The 22,022-nt window shown below is 47.5% G+C and overlaps 1 protein-coding gene and 1 pseudogene across 1 annotated transcript in view; both read right to left on the bottom strand.

Annotated features, from left to right (window-relative positions):
• The window catches only part of LOC126108650 (insulin-like growth factor 2 mRNA-binding protein 1), an 824,356-nt gene that overhangs the window by 733,827 nt on the left and 68,507 nt on the right, over window positions 1-22,022 (bottom strand).
• Window positions 2,963-3,080, bottom strand: LOC126109103 (5S ribosomal RNA; annotated as a pseudogene).

Genomic DNA, 22,022 nt, shown 5'->3' with positions numbered 1-22,022 from the left:
TGTACTTTATTGATGTAGAAGTAAAGAACGTTGTTGTCGCGGTCTTCAGTCCTGAGACTGGTTTGATGCAACTCTCCATGCTACTCTATCCTGTGCAAGCTACTTCATCTCCAAGTACATACTGCAACTTCCATCTTTCTGAATCTGTTTAGTGTATTCATCTCCTGGTCTCCCTCTATGATTTTTACCCTCCACGCTGCCTTCCAATACTAATTTGGTGATCCCTTGATGCCTCAGAACATGTCCTACCAACCGATCCCTTCTTCCAGTCAAGTTATGCCTCAAATTTCGCTTCTCCCCAATTCTATCAATACCTCCCAATTAGTTATGTGGTCTGCCCACCTAATCTTCAGCATTCTTTTGTAGCTTCTATTCTCTTCTTGTCCAAACTATTTATCGTCCATGTTTCACTTCGATTCATGGGTACACTCCACACAAATACTTTCAGAAACCACTTCCTGCGATTTAAATCCATACTTGATGTTAACAAATTTCTCTTCTTCAGAAACGCTTTCCTTGCCATTGCTAGTCTACCCTTTTTTATCCTACTTGGACCATCATTAGTTACTTTGCTCCCCAAATAGCAAAAGTCCTTTACTACTTTAAGTGTCTCATTTCCTAATCTAATTCCCTCAGCATCACCCGATTTTATTCGACTACATTCGAATATCCTCGATTTGCTTTTTTTGATGTTCATCTTATATCCTCCTTACAAGACATTTCCCATTCCGTTCAACTGCTCTTCCAGCAAAGGTGCTGTCTCTGACAGAACTGCAATGTCGTCGGCGAACCTCCGAGGAGGAGGACATTAGTGTTTAACGTCCCGTCGACAACGAGGGCATTAGAGACGGAGCGCAAGCTCGGGTGAGGGAAGGATGGGGAAGGAAATCGGCCGTGCCCTTTCAAAGGAACCATCGCGGCATTTGCCTGAAGCGATTTAGGGAAATCACGGAAAACCTAAATCAGGATGGCCGGAGACGGGATTGAACCGTCGTCCTCCCGAATGCGAGTCCAGTGTGCTAACCACTGCGCCACCTCGCTCGGTGGCGAACCTCCGAGTTTTTATTTTTTTTCCATGGATTTTAATTTCTACTCCGAATTTTTCTTTTGCTTCCTTTACTCCTTGCTCAATATACAGATTGAATAACATCGGGGATAGGCTACAATTTTGTCTCACTACCTTCTCAACAACTGCTTCCCTTTCATGTCCCTCGACTCTTATAACTGCCATCTGGTTTCTGTAGTAATTGTAAATAGCCTTTCGCTCCGTGTATTTTACCCCTGTCACCTTTAGAATTTGATAGAGAGTATTCCAGTCAACATTGTCAAAAGTTTTCTCTAATTCTACAGATGCTAGAGATGTAGGTTTGCCTTTCCTTAATCTTTGTTCTAAGGTAAGCCGTAATGTGAGTATTGCCTCACGTGTTACAATATTTCTACGGAATCCAAACTGTTCGTCCCCGAGGTCGGCTTCTACAAGTTTTTCCATCCGTCTGTAAAGAATTCGTGTTAGTATTTTGCAACCATTAAACTGATAGTTCGGCAATTTTAACATCTGTCAACACCTGCTTTCTTTGGGATTGGAATTATTATATTCTTCTTGAAGTCTGACGGTGTTTCGCCTGTAATAAAATAAGAATGCAGCTTGCAAATATAACCTTATGAATCATATGTTCAATATGACTGCCGTTTTGGTTTATAACTTCTTCAAGTCGCACATATGCATTTGTGACGACTCTCCGACACAAATGTTCTGGAATGGCGCGGTATAACTCCACAATGATGGCCGTAAGGTGCACTGCATTTTCGCGTTTTCTGTGGTACACCTTCACTTTAAGGAACCCCCAAAGGAAGAAGTCACATCGGTTAATGTCCGGGCTGTGGGGCGGCCACATTCCTCCTCCTGCATAAAGTGCTGAAAATCTGACAATACCCTAAGGCCAAGACTTTCGAGTGGGAAATCAAGCACAGTATGGGGGTCGTGCTCCATCCTGCATGAACCACTGCGTCTGCAATGGAAGACATGAGGCCACGAGCCGGCCGGAGTGGCCCAGTGGTGCTAGGCGCTACAGTCTGGAGGCGCGCGACCGCTACGGTCGCAGGTTCGAATCCTGCCTCGGGCATGGATGTGTGTGTTCTCCTTAGCTTAGTTAGGTTTAAGTACTTCTAAGTTCTAGGGGACTGATGACCTCTGAAGTTAAGTCCCATAGAGCTCAGAGCCATTTTTTTAGGCCACGAGTTGAGGATAGAACTGGTATCGCAGCATGTGTAAATAACGGTCACTGGTTACTGTAACGTCGAAGAAGAATGGACCGATGATTCCCTGGCTTGACATCACGACCCCCACACACACTTTCTCCCCGTAGGTGTCTTTCGTGTGGATTATTCGCGAAGGTACGCAAAAATTAGCTTCCTCAGAAAACAATGTGTTGCGTAGCACTGCCTCTTGGTCTTGCTCAATTGTCCACCTTGCAAACTGCAGTCTCCGCTCCTTATCTCTCGCAGTAAGCTTATGCGCCACAGTCATGTTGTAATGGATGCAAGTGATGGTCTAAACTAAACTACACCCCAACAGGCCATGAAGGCCTAAAGGAACGACTGGCCGCCGTGTCATCCTCAGTTCATAGGCATCATTACTGGATGTGGATACAGAGGGGCATGTGGTCAGCACACCGTTCTCCCGGCCGTATATCAGTTTCGGAGCCGCTACTTTTCAATCCAGTAGCTCCTCAAAACAAGTTCAAATGTGTGTGAAATATTATGGGACTTAACTGCTAAGGGCATCAGTCCCTAAGCTTACACACTACTTAACCTAAATTATCCTAAGGACAAACACACACATTCATGCCCGAGGGAGGACTCGAACCTCCGCCGGGACCAGCCGCACAGTCCATGGCTGCAGCGCCTTAGGCCGTTCGAGTAGCTCCTCAGTTTGCCTCACAAGGGCTGAGTGCACCCCGGTTGCCAACAGCGCTCGGCAGACCGGATGGTCACCCATCCGAGTGCTAGCCCAGCCCGACAGCTCTTAACTTTGGTGATCTGACGGGAACCGGTGTTACCACTGCGGAAAGGCCGTTGGCTCAAGCGATGGTCGGATTGAATAATTCTTTATACAGATCGGCGTGAAATTCTCGACTCGGCATTGGCTCTTTTTGTTGATTTACTCGGACTAAGAGTCAAAGCCACTCGGCCGCGAGGAGTAACCGAGCGGTCTTCGGCGCCTTGTCACGGTTCGCGCGGCTCCCACCGTCGGGGATTCGAGTCTTCCCTCGGGCAAGGGTGTGTGTGTTGTCCTTAGTGTAAATTAGTTTAAGTTCGATTAAGTAGACGGTAAGCTTTGGGACCGATGACCTCAGCAGTTTGGTCCCATAAGACCTTACTCCAAATTTCAAAACCACTCGAACTGCCACAGCGTTTTGCGGCGAACGTACGGTACGTTCATGTGGCCGCTGACATTCCAAAACAGATCCAGTACCTTCAAATTTTTGATGTAATCTGCGTATTGTCTACGGGCTGGGAGCACACCGTGTGCCGCAATGAGCAAGAAACCTTTTCTGTGTCAACGTAACACTGTTCGGCGCCGCGAACAGTTACACAGTCTTCTCTTTTGTGCGACGGTCAACCGTCCATTGTCCGCCATCGCAGCAAACGGAAATGGGGGACCCACAACGGAAGCGATGAACTCGCCACGACATCTGGTGTAATTTCCATGAACTGCACGAAGTTGAGCGCACAACTTGAAAGCTATTGCCCCAATAGTATACTTGCAGCATCAAAATTCAGTCGGGTGACTTATCGTGCGCCACCCTGTATTAGGGGTCACACGGAGGCCTGCCAGTAATCCTTCAAGCGAACTGTTCGTAACTGGAACGGGAAACGGGGAAATTGTCACCGATACACAAAGTACCCTCCAAACGATACCGTAAGGTGGCTTGCGGAGTATAGACGTAGTAGATACGTAGATAGACCGCAGGTAGACTGGCCCCTGTAAGAGCCCTACCGCACTGGGGTATCATGGAAGGTCTGGTGGCAGAGATGTCAGACAGAAGCATGGGACGCAATGGAAACTCCCGCACCTGGCATCTTTATGTGTGTGGCAGCTCTGCCACGAGGTTCTGCCTGCAGGCCTACCAGCCTAAAGCCTATATAGGGAAAGTATGGCCAACTTGGCGGTGGCCGCCAGTTTTGGCCCATTGCGCCGCTAGTGATACATTGACTTCTGCAGCATATTTAGCCGTGTATATTAAAGAAGTGCACTCAGCCGTCTAATGCACTGCTAAAACTGATCAGTGGCTTCCAAAGGAGCATGTCGGATATTTAGTGACAAAAAATCTCAACAAATTTAAGCTAAATGAGTCGAAAAGCATTTGTTGTGGCGAGCATGAAATACAGTTTTTTCCCTGCTATCCATTAATAGCGAAAGCAGATTTTGCAGTTCTTCTTGCGGTATCGAATTTGAACACCCGTTTTCGTTATTAGCGTTAAATTGGTCCTATCCAATAATCTTCAGAACAATAGGGAACCAATTGTTTGTAAGCGCAAGGAAAAATCCATCGCTAACTTAAAGCTCTATATCGACGTATTTCATGTACCTGCTACTCGGCACTATGAAAATTCGCTCAACGTCATTTTTGTTACACGAAACAAAGCATTGGATTCAAATATATATGTGCGGTACCATAGTAAATAGAATTGATAAACGTGCCTATATGATTACGCATGGCCGGCCGGGGTGGCAGAACGGTTCTAGGCGCTACAGTCTGGAACCGCGCGACCGCTACGGTCACAGGTTCGAATCCTGCCTCGGACATGGATGTATGTGATGTCCTTAGGTTAGTTAGGTTTAACTAGTTCTAAGTTCTAGGGGACTGATGACCTCAGAAGTCCCATAGTGCTCAGAGCCATTTGAACCATTTTTTGATTACGCATGCTTTGTATTTTTGTCAGATATATGCCATAAAATTTTGTCTGCAAATTGTTCTATGACATTAGGAGAATGATTGCTAAAGTACAAGAGAATACAACATTTTTAAAATGTGTTCGAATAAAACTAGGCCTACGATCCAAAGTAGGCTGTAGGAGACAGTAACAACTGTATTTGCATTAATGTACATTAGCGGCTGGGTTGCAGCAATAATAACAGTCTCATGGTAACGGTTATGGTTACTGGGTGAAAGGGCGTAAGTTCGGTACTTGCCCAGCGCAATTTACACTCCTGGAAATGGAAAAAAGAACACATTGACACCGGTGTGTCAGACCCACCATACTTGCTCCGGACACTGCGAGAGGGCTGTACAAGCAATGATCACACGCACGGCACAGCGGACACACCAGGAACCGCGGTGTTGGCCGTCGAATGGCGCTAGCTGCGCAGCATTTGTGCACCGCCGCCGTCAGTGTCAGCCAGTTTGCCGTGGCATACGGAGCTCCATCGCAGTCTTTAACACTGGTAGCATGCCGCGACAGCGTGGACGTGAACCGTATGTGCAGTTGACGGACTTTGAGCGAGGGCGTATAGTGGGCATGCGGGAGGCCGGGTGGACGTACCGCCGAATTGCTCAACACTTGGGGCGTGAGGTCTCCACAGTACATCGATGTTGTCGCCAGTGGTCGGCGGAAGGTGCACGTGCCCGTCGACCTGGGACCGGACCGCAGCGACGCACGGATGCACGCCAAGACCGTAGGATCCTACGCAGTGCCGTAGGGGACCGCACCGCCACTTCCCAGCAAATTAGGGACACTGTTGCTCCTGGGGTATCGGCGAGGACCATTCGCAACCGTCTCCATGAAGCTGGGCTACGGTCCCGCACACCGTTAGGCCGTCTTCCGCTCACGCCCCAACATCGTGCAGCCCGCCTCCAGTGGTGTCGCGACAGGCGTGAATGGAGGGACGAATGGAGACGTGTCGTCTTCGGCGATGAGAGTCGCTTCTGCCTTGGTGCCAATGATGGTCGTATGCGTGTTTGGCGCCGTGCAGGTGAGCGCCACAATCAGGACTGCATACGACCGAGGCACACAGGGCCAACACCCGGCATCATGGTGTGGGGAGCGATCTCCTACACTGGCCGTACACCACTGGTGATCGTCGAGGGGACACTGAATAGTGCACGGTACATCCAAACCGTCATCGAACCCATCGTTCTACCATTCCTAGACCGGCAAGGGAACTTGCTGTTCCAACAGGACAATGCACGTCCGCATGTATCCCGTGCCACCCAACGTGCTCTAGAAGGTGTAAGTCAACTACCCTGGCCAGCAAGATCTCCGGATCTGTCCCCCATTGAGCACGTTTGGGACTGGATGAAGCGTCGTCTCACGCGGTCTGCACGTCCAGCACGAACGCTGGTCCAACTGAGGCGCCAGGTGGAAATGGCATGGCAAGCCGTTCCACAGGACTACATCCAGCATCTCTACGATCGTCTCCATGGGAGAATAGCAGCCTGCATTGCTGCGAAAGGTGGATATACACTGTACTAGTGCCGACATTGTGCATGCTCTGTTGCGTGTGTCTATGTGCCTGTGGTTCTGTCAGTGTGATCATGTGATGTATCTGACCCCAGGAATGTGTCAATAAAGTTTCCCCTTCCTGGGACAATGAATTCACGATGTTATTATTTCAATTTCCAGGAGTGTATTTTTGTACATTATATTGCGCAACACAAAGTACAGTTTATTATTGTGAGCATTAGAAATATAAGTTTAAACTGTACTGTACAGTCGATCAGGTTAAATTTTTTACCACTCATGATAACTTTGTACGATACCACTCACTATTTTTCGCTTTATGTGCTAACAGCGGCAGTTTTATCTCTAAAATTTCTATTTTGTAATTAAATTACCATTAAACCATCCTATTAGCTCTTCTGACTTTTTTTCCCTTTTTTTGCTGTTCGAATGGATTGGAAACTACGTAACAAAAATGTAAATAGGAGACAAAGACAAAAGCCCAGAAATGTGGAGAAGCTTTAGAAATGTGGTGCTACAGAAGAATGCTGAAGATTAGATGGGTAGATCACATAACTAACGAGGAGGTATTGAATAGAATTGGGGAGAAGAGGAGTTTGTGGCACAACTTGACTAGAAGAAGGGATAGGTTGGTAGGACATGTTCTGAGGCATCAAGAGATCACCAATTTACTATTGGAGGACAGCGTGGAGGGTAAAAATCGTAGAGGGAGACCAAGAGAGGAAGGATGTAGGTTGCAGTAGGTACTGCGAGATGAAGACGTTTGCGCAGGATAGAGTAGCATGGGGAGCTGCATCAAACCAGTCTCTGGACTGAAGGCCACAACAACAACAACAACAACAAAAACAACAACTTCCCTCCATGCAGAGCTTTATGTCAGCCTGGTGGCACTGCCAGTGGAACACACGACGGTTTATGGCCGCTCCCGCACCAGAACGTCTTTTGACGCCGAATCTTTTATCTGCGAGATTCAGATGAGATCAGCATCTTGGGACACTCCATCTCACAACAATTCAAAAACCGAAATGGAAAAAAAGTCTTGGGAATTACGAGGATCATAAACGAAGCTCGATTCGAAGAATAAGACTCTCCAGATAACAATCACATTCAAACTGCTTACAATAGCGCACTTTCTGGAATTTGGCTGGCTGGAGACAGTGGAAGTTATCGATCCTCAATTTCCTCACAGCCCGTTCATGATGCTGCACTCCAACCACAAGAGCTCTACACCACAGAAAAGGCACGTTTACTATACGGGCTATGTAAGTTTTCCTCGAACCCACTTCCAGACTGAAACAGCAGAGCTACATCTCCTGTTGCAGCAAATGATGCTAATAGGCCAGATACATCAGACACGCTAGAATTATTCTTAGAAAAAGGACATATAAACATTTGCAAATTTAATTCCAGTTTATACACTGAAGCGCCAAACAAACTGGTACAGGCACGCGTATTCAAATACAGAGACATGTAAACAGGCAAAATATGGCGCTGCGGTCGGCAACGCCTATATAAGACAAGTGTCTGGCGCAGTTGTTAGACCATTGCTGCTACAATGACAGGTTATCAAGATTTAAGCGAGTTTGAACGTGGTGTTGTATTTGGCGCACGAGCGATGGGACACAGCATCTCCGAGGTAGCGATGAAGTGGGGATTTTCTCGTACGAGAATCGTTCAGTGTGACACAAGTGCAACCCTTCCGCAAATTGCTGTACATTTCAATGCTGGGTCATCAACAAGTGTCAGCGTGCGAACCATTCAACGAAACATCATCGATATGGGCTTTTGGAGCCGAAGGACTACTCGTGTTTCCTCGATGACTGAAAGACACAAACCCTTACACCTCGTCTGGGTCCATCAACACCGACATTGGACTGTTGAACACTGGAAACACGTTGCCTGGTTGGACGAGTCTCGTTTCCAATTGTATCGCGCGGATGGACGTGTACGGGTACGGAGACAACCTCATCAATCCAAGGAGCCTGCATGTAAGCAGGGACTGTTCAAGCTGGTGGAGGCCCTATAATGGTGTGGAGCGTTTGCAGTTGGAGTGATATGGGACCCCAGATACGTCTAGATACGACTCTGACAGGTGACACGTACGCAAGCATTCTGTCTGATGACCTCCATCCATTCACGTCCATTGTGCATTCCGACAGACTTGGGCGATTTCAGCAGGACAGTGCGACACCTCACACATCCAGTAGCTCCAGGAACACTCGCCACAAAACCCCCCAGACATGAATATTATGGAGCATATCTGGGATGCTTTGCAACGTGCTTTGAGAAGAGTTCTCCACACCCTCGTACTCTTACGTATTTGTTAACAGCCCTGCAGGATTCATGGTGTCAGTTCCCTCCAGCATTACTTCAGACTTTAGTCGAGTCCATGCCACGTCGTGTTGCGGTACTTCTAAATGGTTCAAATGGCTCTTAGCACTATGGGACTTAACATCTGAGGTCATCAGGCCCTTGGAACTTAGAACTACTTAAACCTAACTAACCTAAGGATATCACACTCATCCATGCCCGAGGCAGGATTCGAACCTGCGACCGTAGCGGTCACGCGGTTCCAGACGGAAGCGCCTAGAACCGCTCGGCCACACCGGCCGGCTTGCAGCACTTCTGCGTGCTCGCTGGGGCCTTACACGATATTGCCAGTTTCCTTGGCTCTTCAGTGTAATGACGTATTTTTCAAATCAAACCTGACGGCACTGCTATGCATACTTTACAGTAAAAACCAAAACTGTAAATATCACTGCAGAAACAAATAATTAGCTACCGAGTACACAGTCACAAAAAGCTTTTCTTCTGGTGATTTACTTTCCTGAAAACAGTGAGATTTTTCCTCGGTCATTCTCGGGAGATCTCCGCTACGTCTTCAAATGAACAGAATGACATCCTCAGGTTACTGGAAAATCTAGCAGTTATTTATTAAACCTTTATAAATTGTGTCTAATAACCCATTAATGTCACCAACAGCGACGAAAGGATGTACCCAGAACTTCTTTTTCTGCAATCCCTTTTCATTTCTAGCTTGCACACAAAGCTTCTCGCTCTTCTAATGAGCGGAGACTTAAGGCGTTTCTCTCCCGTCTGTGGTGGCGTCTCGTACTGCCAAACCTGAGCGCTGCCAGCAGATCCGCCGTGGCGCCCCAGTGTAGTACGGCCCTTAGCCGTAGCCACAGTGAGGTCGCAAGCAGTCCGGCGGCAAGGGTTCGTAGCCCTGCGCACCCCAGTCGCGAGCCAATGGCAGATCGCGAAGCAGCAGCACCCAAGCTGATTGGCTGCTACAAACGAGGAGTGCCCCCCCACCACCACCACCTCGTATCCTGCCGCAGTGAGCCTGCGCTAGCGACTGCGCTATGACTGGTCTCGCCCTATGTCAGTGCCGACTCGACTACCCCCTTCTCCAACCGGTCGTTCATTCTTATACCTGCCTGAAACGAAAGGGCTCTGAGTCGTAATGCAGTTTATTTTTCACTATCCAGACCTGTTGATGACAGCGAAGACCGCTTTTTGAAATAATGTAAAAATGCACAGCACAAAAAAGGGCGAGTCACCCTCACAAGAACCTTCGCCGGCCCGTGTGGCCGAGCGGTTCTAGGCGCTACAGTCGGGATCCGCGCGACCGCTACGGTCGCAGGTTCGAATCCTGCCTCGGGCATGGACGTGTGTGATGTCCTTAGGTTAGTTAGGCTTAAGTAGTTCTAAGTTCTAGGGGACTGATGACCTCAGAAGTTAAGTTCCATAGTGCTCAGAGCCATTTGCACAAGAACCTTCTCGCTGATACCGTATAACAGTACTTCCAGCCTTGACAGTTCTCTCAATTCTGTGGGAAAGAGTGCCCACATATTTCTGCATGTATGCCATAGCCCCAGCCACTCATTGGTTATTAGGTCCCGTAGAGTCACCAATGCTGATTGCTACGTTTCATTTGCTATTCCAAATATACCAGTTTCATCAGCCAGATTCCATATTCCTGGATTTTCGGAAAGCGTTCGACGGAGTGCAACACTGCAGACTGTTAACGAACATTCAAGCATACGGGATATATGAGTGGCCCGACGACTTCTTGAATAATAGAAGTCCAGTACATTGTCCTCGATGGAGGGTGCTCATAAGAAAAGGACACCGTCATGAGTGCGACCCCTCTTATTCTCTATATAGGGTATGCAAAAAAAAGTGTCGATATTTTGAGAGGTCGTAGTAATAATCGAAACTAGAAAAGTAAGTCCAACAAACATGGGTCCAGAAACGCATATTTTCCGAGATAAGTGTTCACAGGAAGGACTGTGCAACCGTTTGTTGCGGATATTAGCACAATAGTTGCACTGGCGCTGCTTCAAATGTTCGGCTGGGTATTGGTTCAAATGGCTCTGAGCACTATGGGACTTAACTTCTGAGGTCATCAGTCCCCTAGAACTTAGAACTCCTTAAGGTCATCACACACATCCATGCCCGAGGCAGGATTCGAACCTGCGAACGTAGCGGTCGCGCGGTTCCAGACTGTAGGGCCTAGAACCGCTCGGCCACTCTGGCCGGCTCGGCTGGGTATTACGATGCCTTATTGTACTCTGTCTACCATTAGGCGGTCAGCAGACAGTTGTGTGGTTGGAGTCGTGTTGTAGGCTACGTCTGTTTTCGTCGTGTTTGTGTGCCTTATTGTACAGTACTGCCAACCTTGGGTATGTATCATGGTGTTTTACCTTCTTCGAAACGCGGATTCACTTTACTGTTATTGCGCTCTTTGTGCGTACAAATGGTGTACAACATTTGCAATTTTTCTCTTCCACGTGTTGTTAGCAGCTGTTGTTACTCGACATGTGAAATGGCGGATATTATATTCTGCCTTGATTTGCCAAATGGACGTAGCCTGCGAGCCCGAGCCCTCTACGCTGAAAAATATCCACAGCGCAAACTACCCTCTAATAAACTGTTCGGCAGACTTTTCCAGCGTCTGAGGGAGACAGGTACTCTTGCACCTCGGAAGACTGACAGTGGAAGACCCCACACGACTGGCATGGACGAGCGTGCGATACGTTCAGTGTAAGAAACCCATGGGACCAGTATGCGACGGTTACCAGCAGCAGAAGGCGTGTCTCACTCTCTTATTCGGAGGGGGGGTTACTTCATGAACAAATTGCTGTACCCGTATCATCTACAGCGCGTACAGGCTCTAAGGCCACATGATCATCATGTCAGAGGGCGGTTCTGTCAATGGCTGTTGCAGAAGTGTGCCACGGATCCACTGCTCACACCCAAGATATTGTTTACCGATGAGGCAGGGTTCACAAGAGATGGTGTTGTGAATTTCCATAACCAGTATGTATGGGCAGATGTAAATCCCTAAGTAATTTAGGAAAGAGGGCATCAGCACCGATTCTTAATCAATGTATGGTCAGGCGTACTTGGTGACAGCCGGCCGAGGTGGCCGAGCGGTTATAGGCGCTGCAGTCTGGAACCGCGCGACCGCTACGTCGCAGGTTCGAATCCTGCCTCGGGCATGGATGTGTGCGATGTCGTTAGGTTAGTTAGGTTTAAGTAGTTCTAAGTTCTAGAGGACTGATGACCTCACAAGTTAAGTCCCATAGTGCTCAGACCCATTTGAACCTGGTGATAGATTAATAGGGCCATACGTGTTACCGCAAAGGTTAACTGGGGCGCATTATCAGGAGTTTTTCATTAATGTATTGCCTACCTCGCTGGAGTCTGTGCCACTGCGGCAACGAATAAAAATGTGGTTCATGCATGATGGCCCACCAGCACACTTTCGTCACAATGTACGCGAAATCTGACGCAGACATTTCAGGGCTGCTGGATTGGCAATGGGGAAGAGACAACACTGAGACAACACCTCGGCCTGCTCGTTCACCAGACCTCAGTCCCATAGACTTTTGGTTAAGGGGACACTTGAAGGAATTGGTCTACACCTCGCCAATCAACGATGTGTGGGCACTGCAGGGTCACGTCTTCAATGTTTTCCAGCAGGTATAACAACAACCGGGTACACTTCAAAGGGCGCGTCATTCCTTACGCCGGAGGGCAGAGGGGTGCATTGTTATGAATGGACGCCACGTCGAACACTTCCAATAAACATGTGTTTATCTCAGAAAGTATGCATTTCCGGACCCATGTTTATTCGCCTTATTTTCCTTGTTTCGGTGAGTATTACCACGTCTCAAAGCACGTGACTAACACTGTCAAAGGCGACTGCCGTGTCAGTACCAGGCAGTTGGCCCGCCAGTACAGGGTAAACCAGACGGCCGTGTGGAACACTCAAGCATTTTAGCGCTGAAATAAGGCGCACTAGGGAATTTTATTATGCTGTCCTTCGCGATTTTTACGATAATGCTCGTGTTGCCCCCTTGAGGGTCGCCGACGTCCACCGTGTGAAGGCGAAACTTCTACAACACAAACGTAGGCAAATGGATGGTGTCCGATTGCGTTCCCAGCCTCGTTCAGTCGTACAGGATGAGTTGACCTCTATCATTTTCTCAGGCTTCACAAGCGATCTCAAAGGACGTGTCTTTCTACCATTAGTTCTCGAGATGGGCGTGAATGGTCCTCCAAATCTGATATCATGCGTGAACTTTACCAGTACTATTCCGAACTTTATACTGAAGTGGATTCAGACGGTTCACCGTCTTTTGATTTCACGTCCCTCAAAATGGTTCAAATCGCTCTAAGCACTATGGGACTTAACGTCTGAGGTCATCAGTCCCCTAGACTTAAAACTACTTAAACCTAACTAACCCAAGGACATCACACACATCCATGCCCGAGGCAGGATTCGAACCTTCGACCGTAGCAACAGCGCGGTTCCGGACTGAAGCGCCTAGAACCGCTCGGCCACAGATGGCAGTGGACCTCCCTCCTCGATAGTCTTGTTACGCCAGCTCTCGAGGAAGAGTTTTTCTCTGAATTCCATTGCGATGGTATACTTGATATTGTGGCTCGTTCTCCCTCCCACAAATCGCCTGACCCCGATGGCCTTCCCAAAGAACTTTATATTCGATTTTGGCCTCTGATAGGAAATATGATAACTTCCATGGTGAATGAAGTATTCCACGAAGGCCTTCTCCTGCCCAGCTTTAAGGTTCTTAAAATTGTCCTGATCCCCAAAAAGCCGGGACGTTTGCGTGTGGATCAGGTCCGCCCGACAACCCTCTTCGACTATGATTATAAAATAGTGGCGCGAGGGGTAAATAGCTGACTATCGGTGTTGTTGGCTACCATTATCGTAAGCCATCAAAGTTGTCTTTCTCGTCGTACTCTCCTGACTCCCGTTGCTGAATTTCGAGATTTAATTTCGATTGCTTCCACCATTCCAGTGCCAAGCGCTTTGCTTTTTATTGGTTTTCACCAAGCGTTCGACCGCGTAAATCATGGATTCCTAATGCGAGTATTGACGACTGTTGCTGCACGACGGCTGTTTAGCTCTCTAATCACTGGTATTCGGGCGCCCATTGACGTAAATGGCCGTCATACTTCCCCCATCGCGGTGTGTCAGGGCGTCCTTCAAGGGAGTCCATTATCTATGTCGCTCTACGTGCTGTTTCTCGAGCCCTTATTGCGAACTATAGCTGCTCGTTTGGGCGGCTGGTCGCTGTTGCAAGAAAGGTTTACCGTTCGTGCATATGCTGATGACGTTATGGTTCTTCTCCGTAACCATGATGATATACCACTGCTGAAGGAAGTTTTGGATGCCTTTTGTCATCTTACGGGTGTGCGGGTTAATGACCAGAAATGGCGTTTATTCAGTTTGCGAGGATTTGACGCTCTTGAAATTCCATGGGCTTTGAAGGTCACCCGATATCGATCGTTGGGTGTTATAATTGACAGTTTTCCGCTAAAGATGCCTACGATAAACTGGAAGTCTGTCACCGATAAGATTCAGGGAGCAATCATTGAACACGACCGTCGCTTCCTCTCACTTCCTCGTAAGGTCCAGGCCATGGAAACGTATGTGTTAAGTAAGGCTTGTTTTATTGCACAAACCTTTCCACTTCCTGCGACGATGCACCGCACGTTGCAACGTTTAACTGGCAGGTTTATCTGGTGCACCTCTATATTTCGCGTACGTTAAGGGGGCATGGCGCGCCCCAGTCTGCTGGGAGGTTTGGACTTCCCTGACCTTCGGGTTAAGGCTTCTGCCTTATTCATCCGTCGCACCGTTTTAACATGTCAACGCCCCCCCCCCCCCAGTCACTTCAGATTGGTAAGATTAGTTACAAACTACGGCACATTAAGAAATTTTTTCTTGAGATCAGTTATTTAGGAGTAAATATCCTTTCCCAAGAGAATCTCTCCCTAAAAATGCTGTTAAGCCGCTGGTCAATTCCTCATGGTATTCCCTCTGTGGAAGCCCTGTCGTCAGAAACGAATTGGAAGATTGTTTGGTCTAACACCAGCCTCCCGATTCTCCCGATGGAAGGGGTGTCCTCGTGGTACCAAGTTGTTCATGATATTGTACCTACCAACGTGCTACTTTTTCGTATTGGTCTCAATGGGCGGATCATTGCCATCGTTGCCATGAAACTGATACATTATATAATCGGTTGATCTCCTGCGGTCATGACCATTGAGATAGTTTCGCCGACAACTGGCTTTCCTCCTCAGGACGTCGGAGGAAGCTATCTCGGGGGAGATCCCGTGCATCCCAATTCAGCCTTCTTTCCCCGATCAAAGAACAATGCCATCATGTGGCTTGTTGGACATTGTGTCCACTACGTGATGATGAGTGGATATGACGAAGATCCGTGTGCTTTTTCCCAATATATGGCCACAGCCGATTGGACGTGGCTCAGGATGCCACGCTATCGAGAGCTTTTTTTCTAATATGCTGCATCTTGTTTTTTATCGACAAGGATCTGGATGAGTTGACATCCCCCCCTTTTCTTGTGGACACTCTTGTTTGGATTTAGATGCTCCACGATGTAGAAGTGACGGAGGAAGGAAGGTGTGGTAACGTAAAAATTAAAGCCCCATTCCTTCACACACGTTTATCTGATTTAACCCTTTTGTTTTCGTCGAAATGACTTCTTTTGTTTCGTTTTAATTGATTACCTTCAATAAGTGCTTTGAAAAAAAAAGTGAGTGGAGATTTTCGTTTTTTGAAGGAATACACTACCATTTGAGTATATACATCGGTGTGTTTCCTGTGTGGGGAAAAAAATGCAGTAGACAGAGTTTTGAGTTTACATGCAGGAGGCCGAGGGTTCGATCCTGGGTTGAGGGGCATTTTTTTATTTGCTAATATAAAAAAAAGTGGTTACGGCGGAAGAAAACGCGCAAGTCGACGAAGTGGCGTCAAATTGAAAGATTTACACCAGACGGGAGGCCCTAGTTACACGAGATTTACATTTTAACATTCCAATGTCGGTCATAACCGTATGAGTTATCTGTATACGCTGTAACTGTTCCTTGCACTTTTTTGAGATGGTTTTCACATCTCCGGAAATGCCACTTTCGACTACGTTACGGTGGTTTGAATATGGGTCTCGGCCCGAAACTAATCATCGAGTGAATAAAAAAAGTAAAATTTGCAACTGTGGACTGGTTTTTCATTCTACTTTTATTGTTCCAAGATGACCGGTTTCAATAGTCTTACGCTGCCATCATCTGATCTTACGGAACATGTTATAAAATAACCATGTTACATTACATGAAATCAAAGCATAAACGATACTTACTCCCTGCGTGTACATGCCTTGATAAAAAGCCAGTTGGTAACACGCGCACAGATGATAACACGGACACAGATGACAAAACGGACACAGTTGGTAAAATCGTGTCGTTCACGCATGTTGCTGCCGAACATGATGCTCACAAACTTGCCTCACAATACCACGCTGCCGGCGGAGTGTTAACGACACTCCGCCAGCAGCGTAGTTTGTTTACTTTCTTATTTACAGCATTCTCCATTACACACTATTTGTAATACTAACTGTATGTATTGTGTGTGTGTGTGTGTGTGTGTGTGTGTGTGTGTGTGTGTGTGTGTGTGTGTGTGTGTCTGTGTGTGTTTGCGTGAATAGTTTAACGCTCGTGTCGTATGATGATGATGAGACAAGGGAAGGGCTGAAACCCGGTGCTGGCATATAGCCTACTCCTCGCAAATGGCAGCATGCGGACCGCCAAACTTAACGTCCCCATTTGACAGACGAATCAACATCAACAGAGATGCTCTTACTTGAAGAGACATTGCGAAGAGGTTTGGTATTTAAAACAGGAAGTTGTTGCCAAGTCTGGTGATCAGGAGCTTTACGTCATCACCTCTCCTCCCCTTGCCGGGCAAACGCTGGCAGTGAAAATTTTTGCCACCACCAGGATTCGAACCGGCAGTCGAACACCACCGCAAAACGGGCGTTAGCTGGCAGCGTAGTGCTGTGCGGAAAACTTGTGAGAATCGTGTTCGTCACCAACATGCGTAGGCGATACGAGGATTTTATCAAGTGTGTACATTTTTTCGCTCGGATTTTTAGCAAGACGTGTACGTGGGGCGTACCTTTTACGCTTTGACTGCATGTAATGTAACATGGAATATTTATAACAAGTTCTAGAAAATCAGATTATGGCAGCATAAAACTGCTGAAACGGTCATCTTGGAACAATAAGAGTGTCCACATTGCGATCGCGGCGTACGAAGTGCCATTTGTTTCCAACACGTTTGGCGACACAATCTCTGGAGGGTCGCTTGAATTTGCGCGTGCAACGGCCTGATTGGCTAAATTTAACGCTAATTAGCTCGGAAATGGCGCAAAATATCAATTTTTTTTAGCAGTTACTTCTCAGCACAAACTACCCTACAACGCCCTTGCGAGCGTTTCAGACTGTTCTTGACCACACGGCTGATAAAAGAAGCAATGGAGGAAATATGACAGTACTGGAGAGTTCTAAGCCGCCCTTGTTCCTCGTGCGTGCGGGATCTGCAGTTGGCAGAGCTTCGTGACATCTGCCCCCCCCACCCCCCCCTCACTGCCCCAGCATCCTTAACATAATAGATACATTGTCCCGGGGTGAGGGGGAGCGGATGCTGCACCCCCAAATTCGCGGACCCCAGCACGTCCCGTGTAACACAGGGTCCGAGGGCAGATTTTGGGCAGGGGTGGCGAGGCCTTTCAGTGCCTTCCTTTATGCTCTGCAAACATTAGTATGGACGGGGAACCGGCGCGGGTCGAAGGTCGTGGAGGCAGTAGCGGGCTGCGGCGGGGGGGGGGGGGGGTGGTTCGGGGGGCGGGGAATCGTCTGCCCCCTGCCCCCCCATAACCACCAGCCCCCTCTCCCACCGCCGGATACTTTAAAGAATCGGACTAGTACGTATAAAACAATTCCAATCACCTCGCCTAATTAAAACTCAACATCTACATCTTCATGGTTATACACATGTAAGTGCCTGGCATAGGGTTCATCGAACCATCTTCACAATAATTCTGTATTATTCGATTTTCGAAAAGCGAGCGGATGAAAACGAACACCTATATCTTTCCGTGCGAGCTCTGACTTCCCTTATTTTATTATTATCATCGTTTCTCCCTATGGATGACGGCGTCAACAAAATATTTTCACACTCGCAGGAGCCGGCCAGGGTGGCCGAGCGGTTCTAGGCGCTACAGTCTAGAACCGCGCGACCGCTACGGTCGCAGGTTCGAATCCTGCCTCGGGCATGGATGTGTGTGATGTCCTTAGGTTAGTTAGGTTTAAGTAGTTCTAAGTTCTAGGGAACGGATGACCTCGGAAGTTAAATCCCAAAGTGCTCAGAGCCATTTGAATTTGAACACTCGCAGGAGAAAGTTAGTGATTAAAATTTCGAGAGAAGATCCCGCCGCAACGAGAAATGCCCTCGTTTTAATGATTTCCACGACAAAACCTGTTGCATGCTCGTTAAGCTCTCTCCCCTATTTCTCAATAATGCAAAACGTGCTGCCCTTTTCTGAACTTTCTCGATGAACTCCATTAATCCTATCTGGCAGGGATCCTACAATGCACAATAGGAATTATGTTTAGACAGTACACTGCAGTATTTGCGTTGTTAGTAGTGTTAGTGTCATGACATGCCGTTAGGTGCCGGTACTGGTACGCCGACGTAGGATTCAAACACAAGCATCGGCATGCATTACAGTTGCAGACAAACAACATGGGTCTGCACAAGATGAGCAGGGCTTTACTCCTAAAGCTGTTTTACCAAAGCAACAGTGATAGTACTGCTGCTCTTCGCGTGTAACGAGGCATTGTAGGAATATGGAGAGGTCCTCTTTCTGCACCAGGGTTGAAGAAGACGATTCGGAAGTTCGAATGCAATAACGATTTGGGAATTGTTCCGGGTGCTACATAAACTGTTGAGTAGTTGCCACGGCTGAGAATACCGGACGCAACGTGCCATCTTCAAACAGTGCACGAGCTGTGTCACAACAGCTGAACATTCCACATGATCCACCCTTCGAAACGTGCTTCGGACAATTGTCAAATGGTATCAGTACAAACTTCATACACAAGTGGTCGTCACATTGAGCTATGTAGCCTGGAGCGTAAACACGGTACGCAATTAACAAATGTTGTTATTTCTCTTCCTCGAGTCCTCACGAATGTTTCCACAAAGTTTCATTTTTTTACGATCTCTCATTAGCTTTGGGGGCCCTCTTAAGTAGCGAAAGTTTAATTATATGTTACGGCGTGAAGTCAAGTGCCGGCACGCCAGTCGTGAACGAGAGAGCAGAGAGAACTGTGAGGAAGACTTCAGCCAAATGCACGCTGACCGATACCTCTTCAGGATGACAACGCGACAGCAGCGGCCTCTATGCGAAGAGAACATAAGCGCCGCATGTCCACTGGTCGCGGCCCAGTCGAAAGGAAGTTTCAAGACTAGCGACCTGAATAAAAGCGTCAACTCTATTCGCTTGTATTAAGTAATAGAACCCAGTGCGTTGCCCTCGATGGTGAGTGTTCATCGGAGGTGAGGGTGTCATCTGGAGTGCCCCAGGGAAGTGTGGTATCTCCATAAATGATCTTTTGGATAGGGTGGATAGGAATGTGCGGCTGTTTGCTGATGATGCTGTGGTGTACGGGAAGGTGTCGTCGCTGAGTGACTGTAGGAGGATACAAGATGACTTGGACAGGACTTGTGATTGGTGTAAAGAATGCCACCTAACTCTAAATATAGATAAATGTAAACTAATGCAGATGAATAGGAAAATGAATATCATAATGTTTGAATACTCCATTAGTAGTGTAGCGCTTGACACAGTCACGTCGATTAAATATTTGGGCGTAACATTGCAGAGCGACATAAAGTGGGACAAGCATGTAATGGCGGTTGTGGGGAAGACGGATAGCCGTCTTCGGTTCATTGGTAGAATATTGGGAAGATGTGGTGCATCTGTAAAGGAGATCGCTTATAAAACACTAATACGACCTATTCTTGAGTACTGCTCGAGCGTTTGGGATCCCTATCAGGTCGGATTGAGGGAGGACACAGAAGCAATTCAGAGGCGGGCAGCTAGATTTGTTACTGGTAGGTTTGATAATCTCGCGAGTGTTACGGAAATGCTTCAGGAAGTCGGGTGGGAGTCTCTAGAGGAAAGGAGGCGTTCTTTTCGTGACTCGATACTGAGGAAATTTAGAGAACCACAGCATTTGAGGCTGACTGCAGTATAATTTTACTGCCGCCAACTTACATTTCGCGGAAAGACCACAAAGATAAAATAAGAGAGATTAGGGCTTGTACAGAGGCATATAGGCAGTCATTTTTCCCTCGTTCTGTTTGGGAGTGGAACAGGGAGAGAAAATGCTAGTTGTGGTACGAGGTACCCTCCGCCACGCACCGTATGTATGTAGATGTAGATGAAGAACATTGCTTATTTTGCATGTCGCCCTTTGCTCGCGACACACCTGTGTAACACAAAGTACTGTGTAATTGCTCATTTTGTAATACAACTCATTTAATATCATTTGTTTGAATGTTGTCTAGCGATTCGTGAAAGCAGATTTCCTAGACACCCTATATTCGACGTCTAGGCAGGATCTAACATTATATCTACTTTGTATGTTTCTACACAAACAATTTTAACCGTGTGAAGCTCAGTGATACCCGGTGTTTGGATATGAGGAGCAAGTGCAACAATGATGAGAACATCTGAAAACTGTTGGGCCCATCACGCTACGGTGACCGGATACAAAAACATGTTTTGTGACCCTTTCAAGACAGCGTTAGTCACTATACATAACGCATCGGGCTGCGAGACACGCCAGCGTCTATGCACTTATAAGGGAGGTTCAAGAAAACGTTTACAAATTGACATGCCACATCGGGCATGCAACAAGGACCAGTAATCGTCTAGTCGAGGCTACTAAATGGCACTGCAGTTATTTAGTCACGAGCTACAAACGGACGCCCACCGCAGGAAAGGCTCACAGTTTTTTCCAGATGCATCGAGACACGCCTGACATCGACGGCACACCCTCTCAAAGATAACTGGTGTATCTCTAAGACATCTTGCTGTCGCAACAATTCTGCTTACTAGGTCCTTCGGCGACGTAACAGGTGTTTCATACACGAAGCCCTTCAGATACTCCCACAGGAAGAAATCGATTGGGGACAGGTCTGGTGATCATAATAGCCGTGCGACTGGCCCTTCGCGACTGCTCCAGCGCCTGGGAAACGTTGCCTGCACATGTGCACTCACTTGTCTGCTGAAATGCGCCGAGGTTCCGTCGTGCTGAAATCAAGTGCGGCGCCGAATAGGCATGAGAACATCATTCAGCATGTCCGCCAGAATACGAGACAGGTGCGACCATCAAGTCTGCACGGTAGAGTGAGTGTACGGCCCAATTAAACTGTCTCTGACGCTGCCACCTGGCCCAATTAAACTATCTCTAACCCTGCCACCCGACGCGTGACCGTAGCGCTCTCGTGACGGTTGCGAACCCCGATTCCTTATTGCATGCCCGATGTACCATGTCAGTTGGTAAACTTTTTTTTAACACCCTGTGTAATGATTCATTAGCGTCTTTAAGATTTATAAACAAAACTTCTACGAGTAAGAACTCTAACGAGATGTATAGCATTAGATCTTAAAAAGGAGGTTGAATCCTAGAACTTGGTTACCCTTTAAGATTAGTAATGTAATAGGAAGCAGTAGGTATGTTCCGGCGTAACAAGCGCAGGCACGAAGATCAAGAGCGATACAGCAGGGAGGGCTGCGAGACGACGTCATCCAATAGCACGCTGACTGGGACGTCACCACGACAGGAGCGGCATTTACACGAACAGAATAAAAGCGACGCGCCGCCAACCCGCGGCCGCACTAGATGAGCCGCGACTTGTGATCCATTTCAATTCCTTGCATGGAAATTGTATATTTCGAAGGACACGGATTATTTGCACGTCGCCCACTGCTTGCGCCACCACCTTGTACATACAAAAGTTAAGTATTGTCAGTTTAATTACTGTAATGAACTCCATTAATATAATTTGCTTGTATGTTGTCTAGCTATCCGAGAAAACAACTTCCTAGGCACCCTATATTACACGAGTGGGCAGGATCCCACAAGGTGTT

This window comes from Schistocerca cancellata, chromosome 11, assembly GCF_023864275.1.
Source record: "Schistocerca cancellata isolate TAMUIC-IGC-003103 chromosome 11, iqSchCanc2.1, whole genome shotgun sequence".
Taxonomy (NCBI): domain Eukaryota; kingdom Metazoa; phylum Arthropoda; class Insecta; order Orthoptera; family Acrididae; genus Schistocerca; species Schistocerca cancellata.
The sequence above is the reverse complement of the archived record's forward strand: the minus strand, read 5'-3'. Positions and strand labels throughout refer to the sequence as shown.